The sequence below is a fragment of the Excalfactoria chinensis genome, chromosome 1 (assembly GCF_039878825.1).
Source record: "Excalfactoria chinensis isolate bCotChi1 chromosome 1, bCotChi1.hap2, whole genome shotgun sequence".
NCBI lineage: Eukaryota > Metazoa > Chordata > Aves > Galliformes > Phasianidae > Excalfactoria > Excalfactoria chinensis.
In genome coordinates, this window is record NC_092825.1 from 107,337,538 (window position 1) to 107,355,254 (window position 17,717).

Genomic DNA, 17,717 nt, shown 5'->3' on the forward strand with positions numbered 1-17,717 from the left:
GGAAAACAGAGTAAGTAAAGGCAAACAAACAAAATAATTGTACTGACAAACACCCTGATCATTCTAAGTTAATATTCTATGATAACTCCTGCCTTTATGACTCGTGAACATCAGTAATAGTCCAACTACAAGCTCACACATGCATAAAATTCATAGCCTATTAATTCTATTCCTGGAATCTTAAACATATAAAAAGCCCCAGGCCGTGAAATGTTAGGCACTACCTCTGGTACAACATCAGACTTTCAACTGTTCAACACCTTAAAAGCATAAATAAACCTTTATTCTGCTCAGTTTGCAACATCATGAAGTTTTTCAAATATACAACCACAAATGGTAATTTCCACAGGAGACGTGTTCCATTCAAGACAGAAAAGGTAATAGCAAGGCAGCTGCCCGAAGTTTTGTCATAAAGCCCATGCTCCTGAGGAATATTTTCTAACTCCTGAATACATAATTATCAATAGATTACTAGTTTTTCCTATTACACACACATGCGTATCCAAGTTCCTCACAAACAATGATCTGCATAATGCTGAGGTAATAACATTAGGGTGGGAGGCAAGATAGAAATGGGAAGGGAGATAACAATAGTTCAGTAATACAATTCATCTAAATGGCTGGACGCTCCATTCACAGACAGCCTCATTTTACAAGTATACTGAACACCCACATTCCTTATGATTTAAAACGTACTTAGGAACTCCCAGTAGTTTGGGATGCCAGGCCCTGAAGTATAAAATACTTTTTCCACTTCACAGAAAAAGCTTTTTTTTCCTTTCTCCTGTAAGCTTTTTAAAATGCAAAAGCAAAATCAAGTCAAAATAAAAGTTACCATGAATATTTATTAGGGCCATGTAGCGTACAAGATGAAGAAGTAAAGTCCAACTAACATAATTTACACTTTCAAATCAATGTTTGAAAGCAGAAAATATGACCAGAGGTTAACAACATAAATAAAAAACATGGCTTTGCTTTCACAACCTACTGAACGAAAAGCACAGCCTGGTGAAGAATATACCTCATGCTATGAAAAACATGTCAAGAGAATCAAGTACCCTCCTCCAATTAACCAACAGTTCTGCCTGGTAAAAGATCTTTGAGCCTATTTTTTTCACATCTGAATCACAGAATGGCCCGGGTTGAAAAGGACCATAACGACCACCTTGTTTCAACACCCCTGCAACACGTAGGGTCACCAACAACTAGACTAATTGCTTCAAATGTAACCAAAAATCTCCACATCGAACCCAACAACTGAAGTTAGTCTGATTGTTTTTATAAACCTTCACTCTCTAGAGTGGTATTTTGGGGTTAAATGCTTGCTTAAGAATATTATTCAAAGAAATTCTTCTTGTTAGCACTTAATCACTAAGGAAACTGCAAGACTTAACAGTGATGACAGTATAGATCTTCATTAGAAAGATCAGTTCCTTCCCCTTTAAAATGAAGAGTGCCTAGAAATTCTAAGTCACTTTCAGCAAACGCTCAGATTGGAAATCTTCCCTCCTCCTTCCCCTCTTACACCTACAAACTAATCGTACAAATACCGAACAACTTCTCCAACTTGGAAATACTGAGCATTTCAGAATCCTATAGAATGGCAGATGGAAGAACTTTTTAATTGAGTTCAGTAGGTACTGTTTGATCACGTACCTCTGCAGTGCAGTTACGCCAGTCCATAGGTCAAACACAGTATGAATTCAGACACTTGCAGAGAGACCACAGGATGCAGAGCTGTTTGCACAGAACATCCTCAATCATTCTTCCTGCCACAAGGAAACGTGGTGCTCATGCAGGGAACACCACTCCATGAAACATGAAAAACTTTAAGCTTTCCTTGAACTAAGTTAGAGCTGAGACACATTCTTTGGTACACAGCAGACAGAAGACAGAAGTGATGCAGGCTGAAAGGTATTTTCCTATGAAAATAACTTATTATATCATTGAATTCCATGACTACTACATCCATACGCTTCAAGCTGACAGTAGCAAGCACTAATCCAGGGAAAATGACTGGATGCTCTCTATGAAATCACTGAACTTTACTAGCAGTGCACCTTAAAACCGTGTGCATGAATATACTATACTGATCACTGACCACACTCATTCAAAGGAAAAAAGACCAAAACAACAATAGAACCCCACACTCTTAGCAGTACCACCATGCACGTGGAGTGCTGGTGATGCAGTTTTCTTTCCTTAAAGCTGCAATAAGATTTCAATATCGTAATGCTGAGCTACAGGTACTACAGAGTACCTGAGGGAATTAACTTTTCTAAATTTCCCATGCATCGGTGCAAAAAGTTGTTCCAGAATGCACTCTACTATGTTTCTGCAAGTCTATGACACTTTCAAGGATTTTCTTATGCAAGGTTTGCCTGCTTGTTTATTTTTTTACTATCAGTGAAGCACATCTGCCAAATCTCATCAAGTAGGATTCCCTCGTCTTAGGCTTCCTTGTTGTTGTGTCTCCATCACAACAGCACAAGTACTTCCTCCAGATCTGTGAACTCATGATCCAATGGCACATGAGATGACAAAGGAGGCCAAAACCCACTCTGCTGTACCACATCTCAACATCGCATCTTCCATCCATGGAGGCATAAACCCCAGATGCTGGTGACTTGAGCAGATTCAACACTTCTCATGGACCTGAGGTTCACAGGAAGCATCAAAGACATGGCTCAGGGCAGAGGTGTATGTTCCTGCGACACGACACAACAGACAAGACTGTGCACCAGGAGAAGAAAAAGCAGAAGCCTGAGGATGGCCTGGGCCAAAGGCACTTTGCCTGTAGGGGAGCAAAACCTAAGCTATTTCACCAGGCCAGAGTGCAGGACAAGTAATGCTCTGAGAGTGCAGGCAGAGCAAAGAGGCTGTCTCTGGCTACTCGCTAAGGGTCTGAGTGGGTGATTATCTCACCCATGGAACATTCTCATCTTGTTTGTGAAGGGAGTGAGCCAGGCTACTGAAATACAATTTGTTTAAATAGAAAAACGCTTAACTGTCTATGCACACTCCATATGTTTGGAAATAGGGAAGTTCTAACAATTAAAGACAAATCACAAGAGGCATGCTTGCATTTCCAGGTCCCTACATGTGGAGCAAAATTAATTTAATGGTGAACTCATGTCCCTGGGTGCACTGCGTGAAAAGTCTTATTGCTGTTACAAACCACCTAACAAGAATACAGGACATACAACAAACAAAGAGAACATAAGTAAATGAATGCTTTCAGACACAGTGGAAGACACTCTCCAGTGTAGAAAAGCAGATAAGAAAGCTGGATTGAGTGACCACTTCATTGCTAGACAGATTATTCAGCATTGCTCATTTTTCATCTGCTGCAGGAATGTGTAAGTAGGATTCAGACTGTTAAATTCACTAGAATGCTGGGGAATACATAACACTCAGTTTACATGTACTTACATATATCATAAGAGACTACAGTATTTTCAAACTTCATCCATTGTATTGGTTGTTAATATACAGATGGTAGCAAATGTACAGAAGGAATAAGTAAAGGAAAACACACCCGTGGTGGTGCCTTGGCTGAAGAAGCTGGGGCAGTCCTCACTGGTGAGCAGACTCCAAGAGATGCTGCCTCAGTGGGAGTCAGCCCTTAAATGAGGTCTCAGAGGGGATGGAGTCGAGCTCCACCCCTTCCGGGAGCACAGCTACATCACTCTCACCTGTGCTCCCACAGCTGACCCCATACTTGCCTCAGCTGATTAATCAGAGGTTCAGGCTGTGATTACCAATCTCCCATACAATCCATCCATTTGCCTACTCACATAGAACTCTGTGAAATTTTCAGAGAACAGATGAAACTATTTTCCTAGCAAAAACACAATGTACCCAAAAGATGTAATTCACTAAATAAAATAAATAAATAAAAACAGTCTAAATAAAAACAGTTAATTAAATGGGTAGATTGAAAAAGAGGCGCACAGACCTTAGACTGCAGTTTGTCCTGGGTTATACCAATATAGAGTCAACACCATTCAGGAGGCTTCACCAAATTTAGAAAGATTGCTTTAATCTTCACTCTTATCAGGTGTATTAATTGCAATGGCTCAGATACAAACTTAACTAAGGGAACATGGGTGGCAGTTCCACTTAAAGCTAAAGAAAATGGTCAGAACAGTGGAAACGAAGACATTCTGTATTTGTCCCTTTTCTTACATTCTTTCTAATGATGAGACAGAGGCACCAGGCTCAAAGGTTTTGTTTTTGTTGTGTTTTTTTTTGACTAGCACAAGCATTGCTATGCTTCGCTTTAAGAGAACACAAAAAGCTGCAGGAGCATGGGTCATGAAATAGCAAAATATTATGGCTAATGGTTATAAGCCTTAAATACTATTCTGCTCTTTTCAGCTTGGCTGATTGCCCTCCTTCTCTAACTGGGTAACACTATCTATTATTTATTTATTTATTAAGTCACTGTTTTCCTGTGATGTTCCCAGACACTCATACCTTGTGTTCTTTTAGAGCAGGGAAACAGGTAGAGAAGTCATTTTGCACTGAGTATTCCACTGGAATATAAGAATGGGAAAAGTGACTCACAGAGTGAAAAAGAGGTACAAAAAAATAATTCTGTTTGAAGCGAGTGCCTGAGGCATTTCCTTTCTTCAGGATTTGATCATCAGTGCAACAATCATTCTGTTCAACTTCAACCTAGAATAAAACTTACTCAAAGTCATTTCTACAGGTTTCAGTGCAGGTTTTGTTCCAATCCAGAAATACCACAAACCTTTTACAGCCTACTTTGATTTCATAGAATAGAACCATAGAATCACAAGGTTGGAAAGGATCTATAAGATCATCTAGTCCAACCGTTCTCCCTTTGCCATACCTACAGAAAACCCCTAAACCATATCTCCTGGCTCCCTTTTTTCAAGCTTGCCATTGAAATCTGCCCTCAGAAACACGCACATCTCATTTTCACATCATCAAAGTTTTGATGGAAGAATTTGAGAACAATTCTGCCACCACCAGTTTTCTAGAGTATGGACATGCGTATTCATGCACATGAGGAAATTAACCATTTAAAGTGATGTCCTGAAGGATACTGAAAGGATTCCCCACATTCATTGCCTTTCAAGCCTGCATCATAGAGAACTGCATCTTCACGAGAACAGAGCAGCCAGTTTAAGTTGCTCTAAATGCAGGGATACAGCTCCTCAGGTAGTGTAACTGTAATGGCTCTGCTAAAGGAAATATCACTATGTTGTTTGGTTGGGTTTAGCTCCATTCTTAGCTCCTCCAGAACTCAATATCTGTTATACAATTCTTTGTTACAATGGTTAGAGAAAAAATTTTGTCCTACATAGCCATGGAGCTGCAATTAATCAGCACGCTCCCATAGCACATTAAAGCAACATCTTCCTCTGCCAGAATCAACTGACACCTTTACAGCCTAAATTCACCAAAAAGAATAACAGTTACAATTTTATTTCTAGAAAAATAATCCTGAACATCAAGTATTTCACAGCACAGCATTTCACCACAACACTGGCGTGATCATTACCACTCAACCGTTCCTAAACACTGTCTTGTGCTGATCGCACATTTATGTTTGTGTGACAGGGTTTCAAAATAAGCCAGTAGGGGAAGTTAGTCCCTATTACTGAAGATCACACCTACTGTAGTGCAACAAAGCCTGCAGGCAGGAATGCCAGAACTGTGCTGTTTATGAATCATCATTCTCAAAAACAAACAGGTATTAACGGGAGATGCAGCAGCAGTAAATAGAGTTGGATCAACATGTGGGATTCCTTAAAGAAGAGAAAATAACACACACACACACACCCCATTATTTAATGGTATAGAAATTTCATAATAAAAAATTGGCAGCCTGCAAGTTCAGAAACATTTGCTGATATGCCATCTTTTACAAACAGAATGACTTCTTACTTTTAGGGAGTCATGCAGAAGGTCCCTTTTCTCTTTGCACCATCCATGCTCGCTTGCAAAGAATAATCACACCACAGGGACAATGCCTTAACCTCAAATACATTTTCTACTGCTATTTTCAGGTCATCTCTCAACAGAACGAGTTCCTGCCTTTGTGCTGTGTAGCTTTGAAAACAAACCACAAGCCACTTACGTATACTAGGGCCTTCAAAACCAGATAAACACACAGGGAGGCAAATCAAACTCCTTATAAGCCACAAAGCACAGTATTAAAAGCCACTGTTCACCTGTTTATTCCCTGCCTTGCCCACTGAGAAGAAACCGTGTTGCATAACGCTTCTGCTACCATCTTTTGCCTAAAAACTGCTATTTGGGTATGCATATTAGTATTACAGTAAAGGGAAACCCTTAACAACAGTATAAAAGGATGTCAGAATTATTTATCATCAGGTACCTAAACAAAAGCATACTTACAACCTCATATGTGCATTTTTACTGCTTTTCTTCCCAAAATGCTATTCAAATAGCTACTCATTACTGAAAGTAGAATGCCTTGTTACGTATGTAATCATTTGTGATTCACAGACCTTTTGATTTTCTTCCCAAAACAACCAAAAGAAAAGGGGAAACAATAGGGGATCTTACATTCACAGCAAGGCTCAAGAAGATCTGCAGTAATGAAAACTTTCAGCCTTCTCACATAATTTATGCATTAATAACTGAGTATGACTTCATTGCTTTCCCCAGGCATAAGCTGTCTGAAGATGCATCTGCATAGTTATCTAACAAAATACTTGTTCCTATAGATGTTTTCTGTGTCTATGAAGAGATATATATTCACTCCTCCTGAACACATCTCCAGCCTTTATATTACACAGACTACAGTAAAACTCCAATATTGAGCTTTTGAGGGTATTTCATTGTCTTAGAATCATAGAATGACAAGGTTGGAAAGGACCTGCAGGATCACGTAGTCCAACCATCCTCCCATTACCATTGCTACCACAAGCCACTAAACCACCTCTAGTAGCTCCTCATCTAGACTCTTCTTGCACACTGCCAGGGACAGCGACTCCACCACCTCCCTGGGCAGCCATTCCAGTGCCTGACCACTCTCTGAGAGAAAAAGTTCCTTCTTCTGTCTAATCTAAATCTCCTCTGGTACAATTTGCAGCCATTTCCTCGGGTCCTCTTTATTGCCTGGGAGAAGAGGCCAAGCCCCTCCTCATCACAGCCTCCCTTCAGGAAGTTGTAGAGTGCAATGAGGTCTACCCTGAGCCTCTTCTTCTCCAGGCTAAACAATCCCAGCTCCCTGAGCTGCTCCTCATAAGACTTGTGCCCATTTCACATTCACGCTCTTTTATCTTCCAGGTGAAAGCCACAAGCATCAGCTCACTGCAAGCACACTCTCTGCCATATCTGCGTATCTCTGCCTATCACAGCCTCTTCATCTGTTGTAACGAGAAGTTAAGAGAGCTGGAAGCTCTCACACTGTCAATTTTCCTCAGGTTTGACTTGCACATACTAAAGTAAAAAGCATCTCTGATTGAAAACCGGTAACGGTGACAAAACAAGCAGCTGCCTTTAATTTACTGGTCCTTGTCTTGTTACCTGCCATTGTTTCATTTGAATTCCTGGTTTTTGTTTTTGTTTTTTTTAAAAAAAGCCACATCCATGGCTGCACCTGAGTGCAACACTTGATGAAAGGCTGTTCTGTTCCTCCTTCCACTCCTCCCTTCCTCATGCTACAGTGGGGGAAAAAAAACTTCAGTTCGGTCTCATTCCCTCAGTACTAACAAGAGCAGGAGGGTCAAAAGGAGTCAGTTTAAAAAGCAGAAAAACATAGCCAGTTGCAAACAAGCCCAAATTTATACATCAGCAGCTGACTACTTAGAAGCAAAACCTGAAGAGCTGTGCCAAATCAAAGGACAAGAACACCAAACTAGTATGCTTATTTCAAGTGATGGAGCATAGGACAATCAAGGAAAAACACAGTGTACACATAAAATTGTCACTATTCCACCACACATGGGCATAGTTCTATGAGAGAGCATCCAAGGGAGGGCTGCAAAGGTGGTGAAGGGTCTGGAGGACAAGGCATATGAGGAGCGACAGAGATCCCCCCGAGTATGTTCAGCCCAGAGCAGAGGAAGCTGAAGGGAGGCTTCATGGCAGCTGCAGCTCCAATGGCATGGAGCCGTATCATGGGAGGGTCAAGTGGGATTCAGGGAAAGGGCCTGCACCAGAGGGCAGCGGGCATGGAACGGCTGCCCAGGGTTGTGTGCATGGCCCCCAGTGCTGGAGATCAAGGAGCATCTGGACATGATCTGATTTTTGGGCCCTACATGGTGCTGGTATTTCAGTCCTGAGCTGAAGAGGGAAAGAACAATATTGGCAAGGTAGCAAGCTGGAAACGGTTCTACACCACTCTTTTTGAACTGGATGTTTTGTTCCTAAGCATAAAACCACCCAAGAGACAGTATTTCACTCTGTACTGGAAAGTGCTGTACATACTATTTTAAGACTAATTTACCAGCTTTACTACTGGTTACTAATTAATTCAGGCAGGCAGATCATAACAGAGTTCTCTTTCCTCACAGACAAGAAGTACACAGCCACAAGAACACCACTGAAAGCAGTAGCAGGATCCCACCTAAGCTTCCTCACTTGAAACTGAAGGATGTGGGCAACGAACACTGTAATCGGGTTATCTAGATTTATCCGTGATAGAGGCTGCTGCCCCTAGAAGGGGAAATGAACAAAAACAACGGCAGCAATCTAAGGAAAAGAACTTATTTTACTAAATACGAGACACAATATGATACAATATAACTACAACTACTATATCAAACAAGGCAGAGAAAAAAGAAAGAGAGAAAAAGAGTCCCGGAGAACCGGGGGCCTACTGCAATCTCTAGGCGACAGGCTGGAACGTTGCTGATAGAGTGAGACAGCAGGGATGGAGCGCTCCAAAGCGATAGACAGGGCGAAAAGAGGGACGTTCCAGCCTGGGAGCGAGATTATATGTGTGTCCTCCTCCTCTGGTGATTCATCTCTGGCCGCGTTGTCCCCTGGGATATGTAGTTTCCTCCAAGGGCTGAGTACTCGGGATGCTGCCATTCCACAGATCTGGAGCATGAACCTTCCACACTTCCGCATACCCTCTGTTACACTTCCACATACCCTCTGTTACACTTCCACATACCCTCTGTTACACTTTCTTATACCACCAAAACAGTTCATACCGCACATGATGTCATGATGTAGAATATTGACAGCACAAAACCATGACAAACACAAATCACTTAGAACATTTATTTCTCATCATTTTCTCAAAACCCAGCTCCACCATGCCTGAAAACACGACAATATCAGAGACATCTGTAGCAATCATCAGAATTATTTTCACTGAGTTACTGAGAAGGCTTTTACATGCATCAGTGGTTCAGGTACTCCACCAGGCCTAAAGCTGAATGCTTAAATGCTTTTGCTTCAAACACAAGCTCTTCATAGTAGGAAACATGGCGTGACAAATATTAAATACACTTGCTCAAAACTAATCAGAAATGAGCTCGTGGGGTTTCATTTCAAAGTATTTTTTGTATAAGCAACATTACACCAGTGACATAAACTCTCAAATGAGAAGGTGAGCTCTCAACACTCATTTCCCACAAATCATCATTTCACAATGTTTTTTCTCTCTTCCATAATAGAAATTAAACATCAATAAGGTCATGAACTGAAGCGATTTCAGGGTAAACCGCCAATTCCTGGCAAATCCAGCACTCTCAGAATATGCAGTTAAATTGACCTAAATGGCACCCACTCACATTCTGCACTCCGAACAGCTGAAACTAGACAATCGTTTACTGAAGTACAAGATCTATGAGCACGCAAGCACCACCACTGCAGGCCGAGCTTGTCCCACCCTCATCTTTCAGCACACTTATTACTGCAGCACCACCAGATGACACCCATGTTTGCACAGGTTACTTGTACTTCTCCACCTTTCTCTGCTGCCATACCCATTTCACAGAAGGATGCACACCTTTCTGCAGAAAGAGAAAATACCAAGAAGGGATATCCTTCTCACTTGTTAGTTCTCAACTGTACCCAGTAAGTCACTGTTTTCCAGCACTTATCTTTTTTCTACCCAACCACACCCTACTTTTTCACCTTTTTCTGACACTGAGGTTTTCAAAACCACTGTTAAAACAGCAGCTTTACTGTAACCTTAGCTACAGCTTCATTCTTTTTTCCCCAAGATGAGGTTTCCAGCTTCCCAGTATAAGTCTCATCTCCTCTGCCTTTGTTAACAGACTCCACTAGCAGTACTATTTCTGTACCACTGTCCACAGTGAATAGAAGGTAACTCCTACACCAAATATTGATTTAATTGAGAGTATGCATGAGTTATGGTTCTCTTATCCTTCTGAAGCCACATATGTGAGCACGTGTCCATGTGTAAACATCTGTCACCCATGGCAGCACTCCCATATTTATTACCTTAAGTAGGCTTAATATTCTGAAAACAGGAAATAATTTCCTCCATTTTTCTCTCCTCTCAGCCCATTACACCCTATCTACTTCTTGTAAAGACATGGGAAAATGAACCAGAGTTCAAAAAGTGATATATGAAGTATGTTCTTCTTAAATCTGATTTACTTCATCTTGGGTTCTTGATGAACTGCCCCTTGAAATGAGGAAGTGAGTTCAGATTTAACTTGTATTCAATTGCTCAAAAAGCTACCAAACTCTGCCGTGTAGCAACTGCAAATGAAAAACATCACTGACAAATGGCTTGCTTTCAAACAGTGCTTTCTCCCAGAAGTCTGTCAAACAACATAATCCTTGGAAACAATGTTCCCATGGTCATGGACATTTGCTTCCCTGGTATTCAGATAACATTCTAGAAGTTCAGCAACATGCTGAACAAAAAAATGATTCCCTCAAGCTTCAATTTGCTGTTCAAGCCCTGGAAATGTATCTGTGCTTTGCACAAAGGCTGATCCAAAAGTAACATCTCCTACCTCATTATGTTGGCCCACAGAGTCAGAGGTGGATGGTGGTACAGCGGTAAATGCTGAACCTTCCTGCTATGCTGAAAAATAGATTTTTGTAGCTGAAAATATTCACTATCAAACAGTGTTATTGAATTCCTTGTAACTGGTGTAGTTTCCATGGAAATAAACAGAAGGCATTACTTTTGGAGCAACCTTCATACAATTCCTATATTATTTCCATCTCCACATTACATATAAAAATTAAACCAAGATATTCATACTTCGGATTGCTTTCCTCTCTGCTGCTGATGCGTTGCCACTTCTGTTTGTGGGGCTGTACAGATGAAGGGTACCCATTCCAGTGGAGAGCCACTAACAAGTTGAGTTGCATTCAGACCACAGTTTAACCCAACACAGAATGCAACCGCTCCAAAAAGCACAGTCTTCCTTACAGTAAGAAGGATGCAGTGAAGAGTAATTTCTCACACACACATGCACACACACACAAAAATCATCTATCTGGACTTAAGACTCAGTGCAACTGAAACTAGAACAAGAGATGCCCTTGAAAATTGAAGTATTTAAGGCATGCATCTAAGTGAAGAGGCAAAGGCAGTTTCTTTAATAAAGAATGTGATTATTTAAGGAGGTTCCCATTAACACAGTTCTGTGGAATACAGTAAAAATGACAATGAAATCTTGCTTCATCTCTGAGACCTTTTTACATTTCTAAGCGATACAAAAAGATTTTCCAGGGCAGAGTTACAGTGAAATTAAAAAGCTGCAGATTAGAGTAAATGAACTATGAAGAAACTCCAGTGCAGGCTGACTCAGCAAGCAAATTCAGCTCCTGCACAATTGGTTGGGCTCTGAAGTGATGCCTCAGCACATGGAGTGAACAAAAAAGCCCCGCAACAACCCCACTCAGAATTGAACCACTTGGTCACATCCAGGACAACCTAAAAGAAAAGCTTAAACAGCTTTTCCCTACTGCAGAATCCAAAGGCTACTCCGAACAGAAGGCTTCATTGGCATACACTTTATGTATATGCACACATTCATTAGCATAGGTTGCACATAACTGCTTGTGGTTCTTCTACAGATGGAAAAAAAAATGCTCTAAAGATCCAAAGAAAAATATGCATGTACCAGCTACTATGAATACACCTTTTACTACCTGCCTTGGACTCAGACACACTGTTCTTTAAGGTTTACTCTTCCAGCCATTCTTAATTATTCTGCTTCTTTATGTTTCTTGTGTTTGTGTGCTCTGGAACAACACATAGGGATGTAAATCCCCACTATAAAGGAAGTTTGATAAGAAGGCAGTGTAAACATAGACAAGGAAGTAGCAATAAAGAACTGAGAAAACTGTGTGCGCAATCCTACTCCATAGCTGACTTCAGCCTTCACTCAATTAGCAGATACCCTTTCTCCCCACTCTAGAAAGCCAAATGTCTTGCTAATAGACATAACCATCAGACTTGAAATGCACATTTCCCTCGATAGGGAAGCTTAGAGCAAACAGCAGTATGTATGTAATAGCAACATGTTTTGTAGATACTCAAACAAGTAGATGACTGCAACTTCACACTGCAAAGAGTTTAATAAGATCTGTCATACCCGCTGTCCTTCCACTGTAGAAACAGAGCATCAACACAAAAAGGGCTTTTCACATAGAATTTTGATTGAATTATGTTTCCTCCACCCTGAAAGAATTTAAGATTTCAACTACCATGAAGTCTGAAGAAGTCAGAACACGCTGATTAGCATCTCCTCAGAGCAGAGGAAGTTCTGAAGGCAGCTTAGGAATATTAACATGTTGAACTCCAGTAAATGTTTCAGTACACTGATATTGCCTGGAAAGCATAGCCGTACCTCCAACAAAGCATATTCCTCAAAGCTTTCTCAGATCTCTGAGCAGCTGTCATTGCAACTCTCACTTTCCAGAAATCCACTAGAATCACTCAGATGCAGATCCCTGGATCTAGTTGCATTTGGGGGATAACTTGGTTCAGAAATGCACAGAAAAGCACAGAGCCAAATGCTAAGTTAACCATTAGCGTTTTTTGTGTCCTTTTACATAAAAAAGCTGGAAGAACAAGAGGAAGGAGAGTATGGAGAGCATGCTTTCAGACAACACAGCTTTCCTGATCACATGCTTGATGAATAAGGGTTCATTATGATCACCTGTCCCAGTGTCCTCAGCTGTGCATAGCCCACATGATTTCCCCATAATACCTTCCGTCAAAAGTAAATCTTTAAACTACTGATGCTTTCCTAAAAAGTTTTGTTTTCAAATGATGGAGGGGGAAAACAAGCAGTCTAATGAATGTTGCTGTTTGAAAATACTGCACTGCCTTTCTAGTCTCTGAATGTCAAACTTGAAGTTTCCAACTCTGGATGTTGTTAAACTTTTCCTACCCTGATTTAAAAGCCCATTATTCCTCATCTTTAAATTGCTAAACGCCAATCCAACCACTTCCTTCATCCTTTCTGATTCACTCAAGGCCACATGCTCCGAGAGGCTGTAAAGCAACGGCTTTTTAGGTGTTACTGGAGCGGGCTGCATCTTGCACACAAACCTCTCAGCTGAAGTACATACAGCAAAGCAATAACACCTACAGACCTCACAGGTAACTCTCACACCGCTTGCTCTTCTATCATCTTACACTTAAGAGATTACCCCTGGCTGACTGCCTACAAGGCTCCCAAAGCCTTCCCAAAGTCACAGCTCTGGGGAACAGAAGGTTGGAAAGACCACTAAGATCATATAGCCCAGCCATCAGCCTATCACACCACTGTGCCTACTGAACTCAATATGCTGAAATACGAATTTTGGTAGAGGCACTCAGTAAGTACCAAGTAACCCAGATGACTGTACATGAATTACAGATAATTTCAGTTAGTAGTAAAATAGGTTGCTTTTCATAGAATCATTTAAGCTGGAAAAGACCTTCAAGATCATCAAGCCCAACACCAGCACGACTACTGAGCCCCATCACTAATCCATGCCTCTCAGTGCCACCAGGCAATGCAAAAAGCTAGACGAAAACTTTCGGCATCACAAGACAAGGAGCTGCTCTCCAACTGAGCTCCACGAAACCACCCACCCAACCACGGAGAGGACAATTAACTGCCCCATCCTTATCGCCGCTTCTGCTGAACGAGAGCTGCCTGCAGCATCGCTGTCAGGCGAAGCCATCTACCTTCAGTTTTCATAGAAACGTGAGCTAAAACGCGTTAAGAGAGAGAGATAACAGCTCCGGTCAGGTTCCCGACGGCAGCAGGGCGAGCGCCCGCGGCCGGAGGAGCGCAGCCCAACCCGGCACCGCGCGGCTCTCTGCCGGGACTCCTGCCGCAGGTTTTCTCTTCCTCTGCACGCTCAGGGAAAGCAAATTAAAGAAAAAAATGCGAACAATCATTTCTAAAAGGTTGCCGATAAAGATAAAAAGGACTCACCAGGTACCTGGGTAGGAGAGGAGAAGCGAGTGTATTTATCAACATCCCCGCTGCGGTAAAGACGGCGAAAGACTGCTGATGTCAACTCCGCAGATCTACGGGGCGGGGAAGCAAAGTACTACTCCAGCCCCAGTGGGATGCAGCCCCCAGCGCACGCACACACGCAGGGCACAGCCGAGCTCTGACAGGTGCAGCCCTGCTGCAGCCCGCCTGCCTCACCCTCTCCCCGCCTGGGCTCTCCCGGCAGCTGCGCGCCGCGCTCCGCCCGCAGCAACCCAGCTGCCGCCGGCAGAGCCCCGTCCGCCCCGCAGCGCCCCTCGGCGGCAGGAAGAGTGGCCGTCCCGTTGCTGGAGCCGCTCTGCTGCCTCGCCGACCCCGAGCCCACAGGGACTGTCCCCGCTGGCCCCATGCTTCCCACAGGGTTTGCGAAAGGTGTGCCTTTCCCATTCACGCAACTGTCTCATGTTCAGCAGTGCTTTCGCTGCAGCTCTGGTTCCTTAGGATGGGTCTGGAAGTGAGAGAAAGGTGTCTGTGGTCATCTGTCTTTACAGCCGTTAGGAAACAGCAGGGATAGCCATTCTGAGCGGTGGTTGAGGGAAGATACCAAAGGGTAAAACAGCAATGGAGGAGCATAATGGTATGAACTTGCCCTTGCTTCCCTCCCTACAGCAATACACAATGGTTCTTAAGTTTTATGACCATCATTTCAATGGTTCAAGTGTCTTTAGATTTATCAGATAGCTGCGAGTCTTACAGAACATCCCCAAATTTGAAAGAAACCTAACAAAAGAGTGTGTGGATTCATCCAGATGAAGCAAATGATTCATTTACCCTTGTGGGCATCCTCAAGCCTCTGGAGAGCTCACATAGCCGGCATCTGAGGAGGGAGATAAGGAAACCAATTTAGCACTCGTGTATTGCCTAACATATTAGAATGGGGCTTTGAAATTTCTGCAGTGTGCAGAGGAAGGCCACATGGAAACACTGAGGAGCGGGTCCCTTTAGCTTTAGCTTTAATTCATTTTAAAAATGATCTGATTTATCCCTTTGAAAACATTGTAATGTGTCTAGCACTTGGTGATTGCTCAGCCCTCTAATTTGTCTAGCTCTCTCGGCAAGGCCTCCCCACCCTCAAAAGAGTCAACACCTCCTTCTAATTTAGCATAGTCAGCAAACTTGTGCAAATCACCTTCTAGTCCTACATCCAAGTAATGTATGAAAACATTAAGGAGAAATGGTCCTAAAATGGAGGCATCAGTATCAACAGAGATATGCAAATAAATATATTCTGTAAGTCTTAATTTTAAATACTAAAACACAAGCTTCGGATTCATGTGGGTTTTCAGTTGTACCTTATAAATATTGTCTGGAGTGTTGGTGAATGAAAAGAAGGGGAAATAACCCAACACCATCCTGATGGTTCACATAGCCATAGGATTTCTGCACCAATGTGCGCAAGAACTTCTTTACGGTGAGGGTGACGGAGCACTGGAACAGGCTGCCCAGGGGGGTTGTGGAGTCTCCTTCTCTGGAGATATTCAAGACCTGCCTGGACTCCTACCTGTGCGACGTGGTGTAGGGAACCTGCTTTGGCTCTTGTCCACAGTGCTGTGGTAGCAATCTTGTCCTCTGGGACAGAGGTTTTCTGACATGTTTTTTTCTCTGGGTCAGAAACCATGAACTCCATACACCAGCCATCAGCAGGCTTTGGCATTTATTGATATCCCATTTCACACAGACCCAGAATCTGCCAAATTCACAGAACTTGCACAAATTACTAACTGCTCAACAACACTAATGAAGAAAACTTGGTTGGCTTGCACTTCAGTTAGCAATATGATCTGCTCTGCAAGCTCTTAGTTCTCATTTAAATCTATCAGTCGCTTATCACTGCTTATCAGAAAAGTCACTTCTGCTGCAGTTTTGCTAAACCTGGAAGTTTCAGCATTGCCTTCCAATGGTCAGAAAGGTATAGAAGCCACTTCTACTGAAGTGTCCCATTTCTGCCTATTTTTTCCAGCGGTCTGAGTTCTTCTATGTCCTGTATTTTAAATGAAGAAGTTCTTGGTATTGCTGTAAAAATGGGCTCCTGGTCAGTTTTCAGTGGCCCTTATGGCACTGATGTGCCTCTTTCTGCTGTCAGCATAAGGTGGGGAAAAGATTTTGTTTTGAAGAAAAATAAAACCCTCATAGGATGCACTAATGAACAATAAGGCAAAATAGTATTTCAGGAAATGTACAAACAGCTGCTGAAGCACCACTGTGCTTCTCGAAATCATTCATCAGCTTTGTTAGTATTCCTTATTGAAAGAAGAGAGATTTATTTGAGCAGTGTTAGTAAGCCACATTTCATTTATTAAAACATATGTTATTTCACTTGAGACGATCATTTCTCAGTTCCTGCTTGGTGAACATGTGACAAAGAAGGTTGAATGGAATTCTACACAACCCTGTAGGCTACGGTTTCTTCGGCGTGCATCATAAATGTCTGTGAGATCAATTCAGACAAGTAGCTGTGCCATCTGGACCCATCTACCTGTGTTAGGACTTGGATTTTGCTTTTATATCAGCAGTATTGGGCTGCAAGTCAGAATGTCCTAGGCTTACTTGTGCAACTGTTTTTACTTATGTGACAAGAAGAGATTTTCTTACTACGAAGCCAATTAACTTTCCTCTGAGAGAAAAAGACTTTTCTTTTCTAGCTTCATTCCAATTATTCACGGTGTTCCTACCCTCCTTCTCCTCTCCATACTAAGCAAGCAGAGGATGGGCATTCCAAAAGAGTTGCACCCAGGATCAATGTTTTGAAATGGCAATTATTTGGGTTGCTGTTTGTTTTTGGTTTTTTTCTCTTGATGTTAGTTACTACAGGAACAGGAAAATTACATGCCACGGGCTCAGAAGTGAAAAAGAGCGAACTGTCATTAGCTGTTCTGAGACAAGGCCATTTCTGTTACAGTCAGTGAAAAGATTTAGAAGGACAGGTATTTACAGAAAGCTTTTCAGGGTAATTACAGTGCCTCTTGTTCTTTCTAAAGAAATTGTTAAAAGCAGACTTATTAGAGATATACTGAATGCACCAATACATTTGTGCTTTCCTCACATCACAAAATGAGGAACCTATTTTCTTGCTTCTGCTTCAGCACATTCAAAACAAAAAGAATAAGAAGAATAGCAGAATACTGTTACGGGTGTCTCACTGTGCTGCGTTAAGTTGGGGACTGAATTACTGCCTAGTATGAAGGGAATGGTCATGGAGCCCCCAGCGCTGTGTGTGCCATTTATTTGATGTTTTCTATGGCATTCTTCATGCAAGAATGAACAATGCAAAAT

At 42.0% G+C, this 17,717-nt stretch overlaps 1 protein-coding gene across 3 annotated transcripts in view; it reads right to left on the reverse strand.

Annotated features, from left to right (window-relative positions):
* SYTL5 (synaptotagmin like 5) overlaps window positions 1-14,668 on the reverse strand; it is a 74,432-nt gene extending 59,764 nt beyond the window's left edge. For 2 of the 3 annotated variants that reach the window (XM_072357115.1, XM_072357123.1), the window contains exon 1: window positions 14,385-14,668. The gene's annotated coding sequence lies outside the window, so the exon portion shown is untranslated. The remainder of the gene's footprint in view (window positions 1-14,384) is intronic. The other variant, XM_072357131.1, reaches the window with a different exon arrangement.
* Between the last annotated feature and the right edge of the window lie 3,049 nt (window positions 14,669-17,717).